At 37.5% G+C, this 17,107-nt stretch overlaps 1 protein-coding gene across 1 annotated transcript in view; it reads right to left on the bottom strand.

Annotated features, from left to right (window-relative positions):
* XK (X-linked Kx blood group antigen, Kell and VPS13A binding protein) overlaps positions 1-17,107 on the bottom strand; it is a 54,858-nt gene that overhangs the window by 21,802 nt on the left and 15,949 nt on the right. The window lies entirely within an intron of this gene.

Consider the following 17,107-nt stretch of genomic DNA (forward strand, 5'->3'; position numbering starts at 1 on the left):
ACAAATATATAATATATGTATATACATAATAACTTATAACTTCCCTAAAGCTTTTGGGACACCCATCTGTTTAAATGGCACTCACATCACAACAGTGAGAAATAATGTCTTTTATTATAAAATACCAGCCAGCCCACCTGGTAAGGGAAAATACAGATTCAGACTAGAAATCTTAGTAAGTAGGGGAGGGGCCCCCATTAAAAAGAATAAGACAATGCCACCAAGGCATAGTTCTGTGGCAGGATGACATAGGTAGAGGATTAAATAAGAATATGGTCTTGACACAGGCTTAAGAACTCCTAGTCCTTACAGAGGATAGGTCTTTCTGGCTCCACCACTGGGCTTAACTGCTCAGCTTCTTCAACTATAAAATGCCCTACCTGGTCTTACTCACTTCATAAGAATCTTGGTAAAGAAAGATGGGGATGCATGCTAGATTGTGTGTCGATGGGATAAGAGTAAATGGGAGGATGAGAAAGAGGAAGAGAAGAAGGTAGAGGAGAAAAGAGTAAAGGAGGAGGAGGAGAAAGAGAAGTAAAAGAAGAAAGAGGAGGGAAGCTAGATGGCTCAGTCGATTGAGAACTAGGTCTAGATACAGAAAGTCCTGGGTTCAAATTGGACTTCAGATACTTCCTGGCTGTGTGCCCTGGGCAAGTCACTTAACCCCCATTGCCTAGTCATTACTGTTCTTCTGTCTTGGAACCAATTCACAGTATTGATTCTAAGATGGAAGTAATGGTTTAAAAAAAAAGTAGACTTAGCTACTCTCAGAAGTATGATGATCCAGGACAATTCTGAGGGACTTATGACAAAGAATGATATTCACCTCTAGAGAAAGAATAGTTGGAGTCAGAATGCAGATGTCAGGATGACATGAGTTCATATCTGACCTCAAGATATTTACTAGCTGCTTAACTAGCTGCAAGTTACTTAACTTCTCTTTGACTCAATTTACTCATTAGTAAAATGGGGGAGCCACCTGCCTCCAAGAGTTGTTGGGAAAATAAATGAGATATTTGAAAAGTGCTTTATGAACCTTAAATCATTATACAAATTCCAGTTATCATTACTAATATTACTATCATTACTAATAGGAATGAGTAAAAGAGTTTAGAACAATGATTCTTAACATGGCGTCCATGAACTTATTTTTAAAAAATATTTTGGTAATCTCAATTTGAAATGTTAATATAATTAGTATCCTTCATAATCTTTTGTATTTTATTTTATGCATTGTATAAACATCATTCTGAGACACAAGAGTTCACAGCCTTCATTAGGTAGTCAAATGAACATTTGTATAGAAAGGATCAAAGACAAGTTGCTGGTTGCCCAATAGTAATGGGCCAGGATTATTCTATAGCCAAAAAATAATGCCAGCTCTATGACTGGGTAAATTGCTTTTTCTCAGTTTAAATTTTCTCAGCTGTAAAATAGGGGTATAACTTCAAAAGGTTGAGGTAAGGATCAAACAAAAAATATACATAAAGCAGATCTTAAAGCAATAGCTACTCTTGAATCCCAGTCATATATTCAATTAACTATCTTTGAAACAAAGAACATGTCTCATAGTATTTGGGATGGAAGGACTACAAAGAATTTTTTTTTTGCATGTGATTGTCATGAATCTCCATGGGAGTGTAACTTAACCATTATGAACATCAGGTTTCTTGTTTATAAAATGAAAATTCCAAACACAGGCAAATTTTCCTTACATACTTCAGTCCCTAGAACAAAGATACTTAAACGAGAGTTCCCTAAATATTATTGATGATTTGATCAATTAATCTGTAGTGATAGGAAAAGAGATTATAAGGTCATACAGCTATTAAGTGTTTCGGAGGCTAAATATGAACACATGAAGATGAGTTTTCATGATCCCAAGCCTATTACTGCTCTATCTATTCTGCCCCAAGCTACTCTGCAAGTTGTATACATTTGACTTATTTTTCTTCCAATAGTTTTTTAGAGCTCCAAAATACCAGCTAGTAAGGAAAATAATCCCTTACTACAATCATAGAGACTTGAAAGAGTTAACAAAGATCTCAAAAGATAGCAGTTTAAGGCTTTAGGTTTACTTAAAATAAGCTTAATAATAACTGAAACAACTATAATTCTACTTTTTAAAAATTTTAAATCATATTACTTAGAATATTTTTAAATATGAAGAAGTGGCCACTAGTTCCTTTCATATTCTCCTCTTCATCTCAAGTAGGTATTTATTTATCTTTTGCCTTTGTTTTTCAAGCCCTGGATAGTCTTAATAATCACAGAAGAGAAATATTCCTAAGTGATAAATATACCCATAAGTCCAAAGTCAAAATAACCAGAAGTTTGAGGAATCTGAAATCCAAGAGGTTAAAAGTTTAGATTAAAAATAAGTTTCAATCCTCTTTTTTCCCCCCGCAGCACAGCAAGAACCAAAATTTCCCTTCAAAAAATGCTTTGAATTTGCTTTTAACAACTTCCCTGGAGCATATTAAATTGCACTCTGCCCATTGCCTCTAAGTAAGTATTAGGTCTCCTGTGGCATGATTAGAAATGCTACAAATAACTTCCAATCAGGAATAAGTATTCTTTAAAATAATAATAATGCTTCTCTTTGCATATAGCTGATTCAGTTCTCTAAATTTTCTTTTTGGTATTTCTATGTATGGAAAATCTTCCAGATCAGTCTAGAAAAAAAAAAAGAAGGGAAAAATAAACAAATAAAAGCTGCATTTAATAGAGAAATTGCAGCAGTTTTCACTCCAGCCTGACCCTCCATTTGCCCATTTGGATATTTCCAGTTGTCTCAGTGGCACCCATTTTCCCAGCATCACTTTGCCAAAAGAGGACAGAGAAATTTAAGAATGTTATGAACCACAACTGAACATTTCCAGTAAACTTGCCTGATATAGTCATGTTCATGATGTTGAATCTAAAGCTATGAAACACATCTTGTGGGCATGGAAAATTATTGGTACTGATGTTCAGAGCTTTTTACTCAAAAGTTGGGAAAACTCCAAACACAGGCAAATTTTCCTTACATATTTCAGTCCGTAAGACAAAGATACTTAGAGAGAATTCCCTAAATATTACTGATGATCTGATCAATTAATCTGTAGTGACAACAAAAGAAATTACAGGCTGAATCTGCCTGGCACCTATGGAAATAATTGTTTATTTGGGATAGTCTATTAACCATCAATCAAAATAGTTTGTGACCCAGGCAGAAATTTATGCATTCTGGTGTTCTCCATGATCTCTAATTTTCTTAACTAGAAATCCAATGCAGAACACACTTAGACCTTAATGAGTGGTATTATTTTATTCTCTCAAGGCCCTTCAAAGAAGTAAGAGCAATTATTGTAATACCTGTTTTATTGATTAGAAAACTAAGGCACAAAGAGATTTTTAATAATTTACCTATTGTAACAATAATTTAGTTGTTAAATTAGTATTAGATTCTGACCTCTAAACAAATCTTCCCTCAAAAATGTGGCAGTAGAGTTATCAGCTAAGGAACACAAGGTTTGGGTTCAAGAAAAGATGTATCATTTCACAGACCTAACATAATTTCTAGCCTATATATTATACTTTAGATAAAATTCTATACAACATTGTATTAATTTATAATCATATGTGGTTGTTTATTATTCAATGCAAAAAACATAAGGAATTTCAGAATTCCTGAAGCACTCAGCCCTAGACTTGTTTAATTTGGTCTTAAACACCAGCTGGTTCACTAGAGAATAGAATTGCTATGGAGGAAGCAGTCAGCTCAGACAAATCATTCTACAGCCTTTCTTGTCAAATCTGGATCTCACCCTGTACTGCTAAGTCATAAAATGACCTCTCTTGGAAGATCAAGTCATCTAAGGCCATCTCCCACCAGAACTTTCTTTAATGCCTTTCCTGCTATACTGACCTCACTAGGGCTCATCTCCAGTTCTGACCCTTTGAAGTTTGGTTAATGAGATTCTTACAGACTCCAAAAGTCTGACCCGCATGGCAGTTCTGCAGCCACTCAGAGAACTCCAACCAGGCAGCACAGCATTGACCCTCCGGGACAGTGCTTTGTGTGCCAGAGTTTACTGGGAGAGAAGTCCTTGTTCCATAATCAGAGAGAATCTTTTCGAAAGTGCTTGACGATCCAAATGATTAGGAACAGCAAGAGGTCATTTTCCAGGCTTAGCTAGTCCTCAGATCTAATTCATTAAGAATGACATCAGATAAGTAAATCATACATAGTCAGATAATGTAACAAGCAGGTGGACAAACAAGAAATATGGGTAGTTGGGCAGCTAGGTAGCACAGTGGAGAGAGTGCCAGACCTGTAGTCAAGAGGACCTGGGCTCAAATCTGGCCTCAGACACATCCTTGTTATATGATCTTCAGTGAGTCAATTCCCCTCAACTGCCCGGCCCTCATCCCTCTTTTGTCTTAGAATGGATATCGATTACAAGACAGAAGGTAAAGGTTATTTAGAAAGAAAGAAAGAAAGAAAGAAAGAAAGAAAGAAAGAAAGAAAGAAAGAAAGAAAGAAAGAAAGAAAGAAAGAAAGAAAGAAAGAAAGAAAGAAAGAAAGAAAGAAAGAAAGAAAGAAAGAAAGAAAGAAAGAAAGAAAGAAAGAAAGAAGGAAGGAAAGAAAGAAGGAAAGAAAGAAGGAAAGAAAGAAAGAAAGAAAGAAAGAAAGAAAGAAAGAAAGAAAGAAGGAAAGAAGGAAAGAAAGAGAGAAAGAGAGAAAGAGAGAAAGAGAGAGAGAGAGAGAGAGAGACAGGGAAGGAGGGAGGGAAGGAGGGAAAGAGGGAGGGAGGGAGGGAGGGAGGGAGGGAGGGAGGGAGGAAGGAAGGAAGGAAGGAAGGAAGGAAGGAAGGAAGGAAGGAAGGAAGGAAGGAAGGAAGGAAGGAAGGAAGGAAGGAAGGAAGGAAGGAAGGAAGGAAGGAAGGAAGGAAGGAAAGAAGGAACATGGATAGCCTGCAGCATGGGGGCAAGTCTAGAGAATTTCACTTTTTTTTTATCAATAGGAACGGTAGGGTTCTATGTTGGGGAATTCAGGAAAATGTCACATGCATAACGAATCATGGTTTTTAGGAATTTAAAGGGGGATCATTTGTAGAACTCCATTTTATATTACTTTTTTTAAAAGTGTTTAATAATTTCTTTAAGTACATTTTTAATAATCCCTTATCTTCTGTTTTAGAATCAATACTATGTATTGATTCCAAGGCAAAAGAGCAGAAAGGGATAGGCAATGGGGATTATGTGACTCAGCCAAAGCTCACACAACTAGGAAGTATCCAAGGACACACTTGAACCCAGGACTTCCTGATTCTGGGTCTGGCTAGCAATCCATTGAGCCACCTTGATACCATCCCCCCCCCCCTCCAATATATTACTTTTAAAACTTGTCCTGCCTATCTGCTTCCTTCTGAAATTTCTTATGTTTTCTTCTAGACATTAAAAAAATGTCTTGATGGCCCCTCTTTTTCTGGCATCACTAAATGCTAATTCCTCCCTCCCCTCCAATGTCTCCACAACTAAAAATTTAGAGAGAAAAAAAAAAACCCTTTGTAATAAATAAGCACTGTCAAGGGAAAAGTATCTACTGAATAAATGAAAATTTTAGGGACAGAAGTCATATAGAAAATTAGTGGCAGAATACTGAATGAAACTTGAGTCCTTTGGACCCCTCATCCTTTCTTTCTAATCATCAGATTGCAGCATTCACACAAAAAAGAGAAAACTATTTTTTAAAAGTAATCTTGGAAGCCTGGAGTTCTGAATGCTTCATAAAGTAATCTTTAATCTTTATGACCAATATTATCAGCAAGGTTGCTCTACAAGGTAAGTTTATTTCGTGGATCCCTTCTGCTACTGGCACTAACTTATAGCCTCTAATAGACTTAATGAATTCATCTAAGCTGTTGGATACAATAAAGCAATGGCTTGCAAGAGACTATGAGACTAAATAAATGTCTTTGTGAGGACTTAAAAAAAAAGGTTTTTATAGTCATCAAACAGATCTATGGAGACACTGGTATGATGATTAGATAGATTCCTGGCATCACTATTAATCTGGAAGCAAAGGCAAAAGAACCTTGTAACTGGGGAAAAAAAAAAAAGCTCTTTGGACAGAAAGAGACAAAGACAATGAAAGAGGGAACAAGTCAGACAAAAACTGCCATGTTATCAAGCCTGTTCAGAATTCCATTTGCTAAGCAATGGGCAGAAGCCCTTGGCAATAATAGCAGAATGAGGTGATTATTAATTAATTTAATTATCTTGCTTACTTAAATTACTTAATTAATTAAAAATAAAATTCTAATGAATCTGAAGTTCATGTGGCCAGCAAATAGAATAAAAGAAAAGAATCAGATGAATATGATGTTCTCTTATTTTTTTCTCTAAGCAAAAAAGATTCTGTTTAGTCTCACAACAGTTTTGAGTCACAGTAGGGCCAGGTATTCTAGTTCTCATTTGATAGATGAAGGGAAGAACCATAGAGACCATGAGCAATTGAGGCAGCATAGCATATTAGGATGAGGACCAGTTATAGATTCACACAAGTTCAGATTCTACCTGTGATGCTCTCTATTTATAAATGGCCATTAGCAAGTCACTTTCACCTTCCCAGACTCAGTTTCTGGGTCAGTAAAATGAAGAGATTAGACTAGATGGCTTCTCAATTGATGGTCCTATGAACTGGTTTGCTCATGCTCATTTGTCTGCTCGTAGTCTAGAACCCACTATTCAGATTCCTGACCCATTAATTTCATTCCTGCTAGGTCACTGCCTCAGTAGAAATAGGGAGGCAGAACAAGTCAGAAATAATCATGCTATTTAATTTATGGGTGTCTACTTCCGGTCAAGACGGCATCTTAGAGAAAGCTAAAGTTTGGAGATCCAGAAACCCTTCCTTACCGATCTCAAATGGAATGCTCCTAGGGCATTGAAATTCAAAACAAACAGCAGAATAGACCCCGGAAACACTCCTCCTGAACCTGGATCAAAAGGTATGGCCCCCCCAAGAGTCGGAGCCCGAGATCACTCGGATCTAAGGGGAAGGCAAAGGGAAGGTCCCAGGACCCATCTGCCCCAACCCAGAGTGCTGAGTCCGAGGCAGCAGCAGGAACCTCAGGGAAGGCAGGGGGGCCTCGGGAGCCGGCTGTTCTGAGGGCCACCCCCTGAAAATGACCTGAGCCAGTCGCAGGGGCACCCAGACAGCAGGGAGGCAGAGAGAGACTGGGGAGCCTGTAGCCCTCTGACCAGAACCTTCCATCTGGGTCTCACTGAAGGTTGCTGCCTGAGGGCATACTCAGTCTGAGGTTAATCCTATCACCAGCCCTCAGAGCTCCAGGAAGCCATGGCACCTCCCACCTCAGAGTGCAGAGTCATCTGAAACAACATTAACCCTCAGGGCTGGCAAAAGGGCCTCGGAGCTGAAGGCCGAATCCTGAAAACAACCTGACCCAGTCGAGGGGGCACCCAGACAGCAGGGAAACAGAGAGAGACAGGAGGAGCCTGTAGCCCCCTGACCAGATCCTTCCATCTGAGTCTCACTGAAGGTCCTTGCCTGAGGGCATACTCAGTTGGAGGTTAATCCTATCACCAGCCCTCAGAGCTCCGGGAAGCCTCGGCCCCTCCCCCCTCAGAGTGCTGGCTCTTCCACGTGGTGAGGCATGGAAACAAGGGCAGAGCCATAGAAAGGACAATCTGCCTAGGGCTAAAACCTCTGAACACCAGACAGAGATAAGAAAAGCTAATCCTCCCCACTCAGATAGAGATGGCAAACTCCACAGAAGCACAAAAAACCCAAAATTCCAAAAAAAACAAGAAGAAGGGGGCGACTTTGGACACATTTTATGGAGCAAAAATACAAAACACAGAGGAGATAGAAGAGGAAACACAAGCAAATGCTCCAGAACCTTCCAAAGGAAATGGAAACTCTCCACAAACCCATGAAGAATATGAATCACAAATGATCAAAAAGATGGAAGCCTTCTGGGAGGAAAAATGAGAAACAATGCAAAAGAAATTCATGCGTCTACAAAACCAGTTTGACCAAACTGAAAAGGAAAACCAGGCTTTAAAGCAAGAACTAATAAAGCAAAGCCAAAACACCAAGAAATTAGAAGAGAACATAAAATATCTCACTGACAAGGTGACAGATTTGGAAAATAGAGGGAGAAGAGATAATTTAAGAATAATTAGACTTCCAGAAAAGCCAGAAATAAACAGCAAACTCAACATCATAATACAAGATATAATCAAAGAAAATTGCCCAGAGATTCTAGAATAAGGGGGCAATACAGCCACTGACAGAGCTCACAGAACACCCTCTACACTAAACCCCCAAAAGACAACTCCCAGGAATGTAATTGCCAAATTCCAAAGCTCTAAAACAAAAGAAAAAATCCTACAAGAAGCCAGGAAAAGACAATTTAGACATAAAGGAATGCCAATCAGGGTCACACAAGACCTTGCAAGTTCCACTCTGAATGACCGTAAGGCATGGAACATGATTTTCAGAAAGGCAAGAGAGCTGGGCCTTCAACCAAGAATCAGCTACCCATCAAAACTGACTATATACTTCCAAGGGAAAGTATGGGCATTCAACAAAATAGAAGATTTCCAAGTTTTTGCAAAGAAAAGACCAGAGCTCTATGGAAAGTTCGACACCAAAAAACAAAGAGCATGGAATACCTAAAAAGGTAAATATGAAGGAAAAGGAGAAAAATGTTATCTTCTTCTTTTACTCAAACTCTCTTCTATAAGGACTACATTTATATCAATCTATGTATACTAACATGTGGGGAAAATGTAATGTGTAAATAGGGGGAAAAGAAAGACCAAATAGAATAATCTTTCTCACACAAAGATTCACATGGGAAGGGGAGGGGAAGGAAACTCCTATAAGAAGGAAAGGAAGAGAATTTTTACTTAAACCTTAATCTCAGGGAAATCAACTCTGAGAGGGAAAAACACCCAGATCCATTAGAATCTTGAATTCTATCTTACCCAACAAGGATAGGGAGAAGGAAAAACCAAGGGGGTGAGGGGGAGAGGGAAAACAAAATGGGAGGGAAAGAGAGGGGGGAGGGGGAGGGAACAAAAAGGGAGGGACTACAAAAGGAAACATATCAAGGGAGGGGACAAGGGGTACTGATTTAAAGTAAATCACTGGACTAAAAGGTAGAGCTGAAGAAGAAAAGGTTAGAATTAGGGAAGGATATCATGATGCCAGGGAATCCACAAATGACAGTCATAACTTTGAACATGAATGGGATGAACTCACCCATAAAACGTAGATGAATAGCAGAATGGATTAGAATCCAAAACCCTACAATATGTTGTCTTCAAGAAACACACATGAGGCGGGTTGACACCCACAAGGTCAGAATTAAAGGATGGAGTAAGACCTTCTGGGCCTCAACTGATAGAAAGAAGGCAGGAGTGGTAATCATGATATCTGATAAAGCCAATGCAAAAATAGACCTGATCAAAAGGGATAGGGAAGGTAATTATATTTTGTTAAAAGGGACTCTAGACAATGAGGAAATATCATTAATCAACATGTATGCACCAAATAATATAGCACCCAAATTTCTAATGGAGAAACTAGGAGAATTGAAGGAAGAAATAGACAATAAAACCATACTAGTGGGAGATTTAAACCAACCATTATCAAATTTAGATAAATCAAATCAAAAAATAAATAAGAAAGAGGTAAAAGAAGTGAATGAAATCTTAGAAAAATTAGAATTAATAGACATATGGAGAAAAATAAATAGAGATAAAAAGGAATACACCTTCTTCTCAGCACCACATGGCACATTCACAAAGATTGACCATACATTAGGTCACAGAAATATGGTACACAAATGCAGAAAAGCAGAAATAATAAATGCAGCCTTTTCAGATCACAAAGCAATAAAAATAATGTTCAGTAATGGTACATGGAAAACCAAATAAAAAACTAATTGGAAATTAAACAATGTGATACTCCAAAATCATTTAGTTAGAGAAGAAATCATAAAAACAATTAATTTCATCGAGGAAAATGACAATGGTGAGACATCCTTTCAAACCTTTTGGGATGCAGCCAAAGCGGTAATCAGAGGTAAATTCATATCCCTGAGTACATATATCAACAAACTAGGGAGAGCAGAGATGAATCAATTGGAAATGCAAATAAAAAAACTCAAAAATGATCAAATTAAAAACCCCCAGCAGAAAACCAAACTAGAAATCCTAAAAATTAAGGGAGAAATTAATAAAATTGAAAGTGATAGAACTATTGATTTAATAAATAAGACAAGAAGCTGGTACTTTGAAAAAAACAAACAAAACAGACAAAGTACTGGTCAATCTAATTTAAAAAAAGAAGGAAGAAAAGCAAATTAACAGCATCAAAGATGAAAAGGGGGACATCACCTCCGATGAAGAGGAAATTAAGGCAATCATTAAAAATTACTTTGCCCAATTATATGGCAATAAATACACCAATTTAGGTGATATGGATGAATATATACAAAAATACAAACTGCCTAGACTAACAGAAGAAGAAATATAATTCTTAAATAATCCCATATCAGAAAATAAAATCCAACAAGCCATCAAAGAACTTCTTAAGAAAAAATCCCCAGGGCCTGATGGATTCACAAGTGAATTCTATCAAACATTCAGAGAACATTAATCCCAATACTATACAAACTATTTGACATAATAAGCCAAGAGGGAGTTCTACCAAACTCCTTTTATGACAGAAACATGGTATTGATTCCAAAACCAGGCAGGTCAAAAACAGAGAAAGAAAATTATAGACCAATCTCCCTAATGAATATAGATGCAAAAATCTTAAATAGGATACTAGCAAAAAGACTCCAGCAAGTGATCAGAAGGGTCATCCACCATGATCAAGTAGGATTTATACCAGGGATGCAGGGCTGGTTCAACATTAGGAAAACCACCCACATAATTGACCACATCAACAAGTAAACCAACAAGAACCACATGATTATCTTAATAGATGCAGAAAAAGCCTTTGATAAAATACAACACCCATTCCTATTAAAAAACACTAGAAAACATAGGAATAGAAGGGTCGTTCCTAAAAATAATAAACAGTATATATCTAAAACCATCAGCTAATATCATCTGCAATGGCGATAAACTAGATGCATTCCCAATAAGATCAGGAGTGAAACAAGGATGCCCATTATCACCTCTACTATTTGACATTGTACTAGAAACACTAGCAGTAGCAATTAGAGAAGATAAAGAAATTGAAGGCATCAGAATAGGCAAGGAGGAGACCAAGTTATCACTCTTTGCGGATGACATGATGGTCTACTTAAAGAATCCTAGAGATTCAACCAAAAGCTAATTGAAATAATCAACAACTTTAGCAAAGTTGCAGGATACAAAATAAACCCACATAAGTCATCAGCTTTTCTATATATCTCCAACACAGCTCAGCAGCAAAAACTAGAAAGAGAAATCCCATTCAAAATCACCTTAGACAAAATAAAAGACCTAGGAATCTATCTCCTGAGACAAACACAGGAACTATATGAACACAACTACAAAACACTCTCCACACAACTAAAACTAGACTTGAACAATTGGAAAAACATTAACTGCTCATGGATAGGACGAGCCAATATAATATAAATGACCATCCTACCCAAACTTATTTATCTATTTAGTGCCATACCCATTGAGCTCCCAAAATATCTCTTTACTGATTTAGAAAAAACCATAACAAAATTCATTTGGAATAACAAAAGATCAAGGATATCCAGGGAAATAATGAAAAAAAAAAAACACATATGATGGGGGCCTTGCAGTCCCAGACCTTAAACTATATTACCAAGCAGCAGTCATCAAAACAATTTGGTACTGGCTAAGAAACAGAAAGGAAGATCAGTGGAATAGACTGGGGGAAAGCGACCTCAGCAAGACAGTATATGATAAACCCAAAGATCCCAGCTTTTGGGACAAAAATACACTATTCGATAAAAACTGCTGGGAAAACTGGAAGACAGTGTGGGAGAGATTAGGAATAGATCAACACTTCACACCCTACACCAAGATAAATTCAAAATGGGTGAGTGACTTAAACATAAAGAAGGAAACCATAAGTAAATTGGGTAAACACAGAATAGTATACATGTCAGACCTTTGGGAGGGGAAAGACTTTAAAACTAAGCAAGACATAGAAAGAATCACAAAATGTAAAATAAATAATTTTGACTACATCAAATTAAAAAGCTTTTGTACAAACAAAACCAATGTAACTAAAATCAGAAGGGAAACAACAAATTGGGAAAAAATCTTCATAGAAACCTCTGACAAAGGTTTAATTACTCAAATTTATAAAGAGCTAAATCAATTGTACAAAAAATCAAGCCATTCTCCAATTGATAAATGGGCAAGGGACATGGATAGGCAATCAGATAAAGAAATCAAAACTATTAATAAGTACATGAAGAAATGTTCTAAATCTCTTATAATCAGAGAGATGCAAATCAAAACAACTCTGAGGTATCACCTCACACCAGCAGATTGGCTAACATAACAGCAAAGGAAAGTAATGAATGCTGGAGTGGATGTGGCAAAGTAGGGACATTAATTCATTGCTGGTGGAGTTGTGAACTGATCCAACCATTCTGGAGGGCAATTTGGAATTATGCCCAAAGGGCGACAAAAGAATATCTACCCTTTGATCCAGCCATAGCACTGCTGGGTTTGTACCCAAAAGAGATAATGGACAAAAAGACTTGTACAAGAATATTCATAGCTGAGCTCTTTGTGGTGGCCAAAAATTGGAAAACGAGGGGATGCCCATCAATTGGGGAATGGCTGAACAAATTGTGGTATCTGTTGGTGATGGAATACTATTGTGCTAAAAGGAATAATAAAGTGGAGGAATTCCATGGAGACTGGAACAACCTCCAGGAAGTGATGCAGAGCGAAAGAGCAGAAGCAGGAGAACATTGTACACAGAGACTAATACACTGTGGTATAATCGAACGTAATGGACTTCTCCATTAGTGGCGGTGTAATGTCCCTGAACAATCTGCAGGGATCCAGCAGAAAAAACACCATTCATAAGCAGAGGATAAACTGTGGGAGTAGAAACACCAAGGAAAAGCAACTGCCTGACTACAGAGGTTGAGGGGACATGACAGAGGAGAGACTCTAAAGGAAACCCTAATGCAAATATTAACAACATAGCAATGGGTTCGAATCAAGAACACATGTAATACCCAGTGGAATCACGTGTCGGCTATGGGGTGTGGGGGGGAGGAAAAGAAAATGGTCTTTGTCTTTAATGAATAATACTTGGAAATGATCAAATAAAATAGTATAAATTAAAAAAAAAATTATGGGCATCTACAGAACAGATCAAAATGTTATATTCTATTCTAGTAATAATAAACACATTCTAAAACCACGGAGCCAGGCTAATATGAAAGTCTCAAGTTTACTTTCTGGCTCTCCTCATTTTTATTGCTTATGGGTCATAGGGCCAGATTTCAGATTCCCCAGCTGAGGCGATGAGTAATGCAGAGACTGGGGGTAGGAGTAGAGGTGGGAAGAGTGAGGGAAGAAGGGGTAAGGAAAGATGGGCAGTATAAATACCAGGGTAGCTCTCAAATTCATTATCTGATAGGTTTCAACTAACAAAGCAATAAATTTCCTCTATTTTAACAAATGGGCAGTTAGGTAGTACAGTAGATAGAGCACTGGGTTTAGAATCAGGAAGCCTCATCTTCTTGAGTTCAAATCTGGCCTCAGACCCTTACTAGCTGTGTGACTCCATGGACAAGTCAGTTAACTGTTTACTTCAGTTTTCTCTTCTATAAAATGAGTTAGAGAAGGAAATGACAAACCACTCCAGTGTCTTTGCCAAGAAAACTTCAAATGGGGTCACAAAGAGTCAGAGACAACTGAAATGACCCAACAGCAACATTTCAGCAAATATATTAATAAATACATTAGTGAAATAAATATGTAAAAATACTTGGTCTTCTCATATAAAGGACCTGTAAATTAAACGCTGTTTTTTTTTTTAATCTACATTGTCCTGCCCCTCATCTATACAGTTATTTCTTGCATATATCACTCCTCGAAGATAACATCTCAGTTTCAGATCTTCCCAACACTGGCTGTGTGACTTAGTACCTGAAGTTTTCCATTTGTAAAAGGAAAATACAGTTTAACACTGTCTCCTAATGACATCACAGGAACACTGTGAGAATGCCTGAAATGTAAATTTTACACTGTTTTGAATAATCCTGCATTTTGTAGCCTACATTTTATCTCCCTGACAAAATAAATAAACTTCTTTAGGATATAAATTATGTGCTCTTTCTCTCTCTGCATATTAAAAACAGTGTCGGTAAATAAGCTCCTTGAGGGCAGCAGGAACAGTTCAATTTCTGTCTTTGTATCTTCAGGGTCTGGCACAGTGCCTGGCACATAAGGGCTTAATAAATAGTTGTTGAATTAATTAGATTTGAATATTAGATATATAGTAAGCATTCAATAAATATTCTTTGAATTCATAGGATCAAATTGAAGTTCTAAATCTTTTTTTAAGCTAATACTTATAGAAATAAGTATTATTTCTTTTTTTAAGCTAATACTTATAGAAATAAGTGTTATTTCTATAGTTAATGAAAATTCTTTCCCCCTGGAAGACAAGCATATAGATTCCCTGACCAACTTTTACCAAAGAATTGGTCATATCCACTACACACTTTACAACCACAACTCAGTGTTATGGTAGTGTCATTTTCTGATAGAGATAGAATATTTACCCAGTCAATTAGTCACTCAATAAATATTTATTGAAGACGCAATTAGGTGGCTCAGTGGAGAGGAAGCCAGGTCTAGAGACAGGTGGTCCTGGGTTCAAATGTCACCTTGGATATTCCCTAGCTGCCTGACATGGGTCAAGTCATTTAACCCCAAATGCCTAGCTCTTATGAGTCTTCTGCCTTGGAACTGATAAGACAGAAAGTAAGGGTTAAAAAAAATTAAGAGAAAAAGTTTATTAAGCACTTACTACATGCCTGATAATGTTTTAGATGCTGGGAATACAAAGAAAGACAAAAAAAAATAGTTCTTGCCCTCAAGGAGTTGTCAATCCATTGGGGGAGACAACATGTAAAGAACTATGTATAAAGAAGCTAAATACAAGATAAGTTGGTAATAATCCAGAAGGAAAGCATTAGAACTAAGAGGGATGGAGAAAGACTATAAAGAAGTCAGGAGTTTTATCCAGGGCTTGAAGGAAGCCAGGAAAGCTGAGAGGAGGAAGGAGGGGGCACATTCCATACATGGTGATGCTGGTGAAAATGTCCAGAGTCCAGAGAGTGTCTTATTTAAAGAACAGCAAGGAGGCCAATGTCATTGGAGTGCAGCTATGGGAATAGAATGGGTCTGTCTGTCAGGAAGACTGTAAACGTGGGGGCTGGGGTTGGAGGGAAGGAGAGGCAGGAAGGATATGCAGGGCTTTGAATGCCTACTTGCTGACAAACTCGGCAACCCTATTTAAAAAATTTTAACACATGAGTTTGCCCTTCCAAGATGTAGAAAAGTTATATAAAATCTCACTTGACTCAAGTAATCAGCTGTTTCACTCTACTTCCTAACTCAAGGAAATGAGTAAAAAAATTTTTTTGTTTTGTTTTGTTTTTTAAAGCCTTAATTTCTTTTCAACATTAATTGAATTTGGTCATATTTGAATGAATTATTCTTGATCAATCTTTATGTATCTTGAGGCAACTAAATTCTTGCATTTCTCCAAATTGAAAAATTCTACTCTTCAGTATGACTCCCACTTTAATCCCAGCAATCTAAGGCTGAAATTTAATTCATACCTATGTCTATCTAGGGTGAATTTTTCTACAGGATAACCTGGAGGGTCAGCTGAGCCTCTCAAAATCTCATAAATTAGAAATGTACTCAACTCCTAAGGCTCAGAGGAATTGTGAAAGACATCAGAGGATGGGTCTTTTGAAATATTTCAAAATTTGTTGTAGAAAGTAATGGCTAAATGGGCATTTTCTCAAGAGAAGTCCTCTCAGGGGCAGCTGGGTGGCTCAGTGGATTGAGAGCCAGACCTAGAGATGGGAGGTCCTGGGTTCAAATTTGGCCTCAGACACTTCCCAGCTGTGTGACCCTGGGCAAGTCACTTCACCCCCACTGCCTAGCCCTTACCACTCTTCTGCCTCAGAGCTAATATACAGTATTGACTTCAAGAGGGAAGGTAAGGGTTTAAAAAAAAAGAAGAAAAAAAAAGAGAAGTCCTCTCTGCTAGCATCCTTGTATAGTTTCTAGTTGGTCCATAGTACAGAAGGGTGAGGCAGGAAAAGCCAGTCATTGCTCCATTGTGGTCCTGGGAGGGAGGATTTTGATGTTGTCCTGGGGAACTGTTGCTACCCTTTCTGGTACAGAAGCCTGAACATGGGAGTCTTGTTCTGGACATGAACCAACTTAGCGATATGAACAACTGTTTGTTCATCATCAATTTCCCTATTACATACCACTTAAAAGGATGAGAAAATTCAGAAGTAATTTTTGTTTATTTCCACAAGCATTTTAACTTAAGTTTTTTCACTCACTTTTGAATAGGATTTATAATCAAGCTCATCAAGTATCTCTTCATTTTTTTCATCATTTCAAGTATCTCCTCTTTCCTCACTGCTTTTTTCTCTCTGTGTGTCTCATGTGACTGTGGGTTTTCCATAATTAAATTTAACCCAGTAGGAGCTACTTTTGGCAAATCCACTGATATTATTAGGATGATCAAGAGATTTACTCTGTCCTAACTAGAGCGGGAAATGATGACTTTAAAACTATTAACTAATTACTCATTTTAAAGACTATTTTTTAACCCTTACTTTCTGCCTTGGAACTGGTTCCAAGAATGTTAAGGGCTAGGCAATGGGGGTTAAATGACTCGTCCAAGGTCATATAACCAGAAAGTGTCTGCAGTCAAATTTGAACCTAGGACCTCCCATCTCTAGGCCTGGCTCTCAATCAACTGAGCTACCCAGTTGCCCCCAAAAGACAGTTTTTAACGAGCAAAAAAATTGCCTCCTGACTA

This window comes from Monodelphis domestica, chromosome 4 (genome assembly GCF_027887165.1).
Source record: "Monodelphis domestica isolate mMonDom1 chromosome 4, mMonDom1.pri, whole genome shotgun sequence".
Lineage (NCBI taxonomy): Eukaryota > Metazoa > Chordata > Mammalia > Didelphimorphia > Didelphidae > Monodelphis > Monodelphis domestica.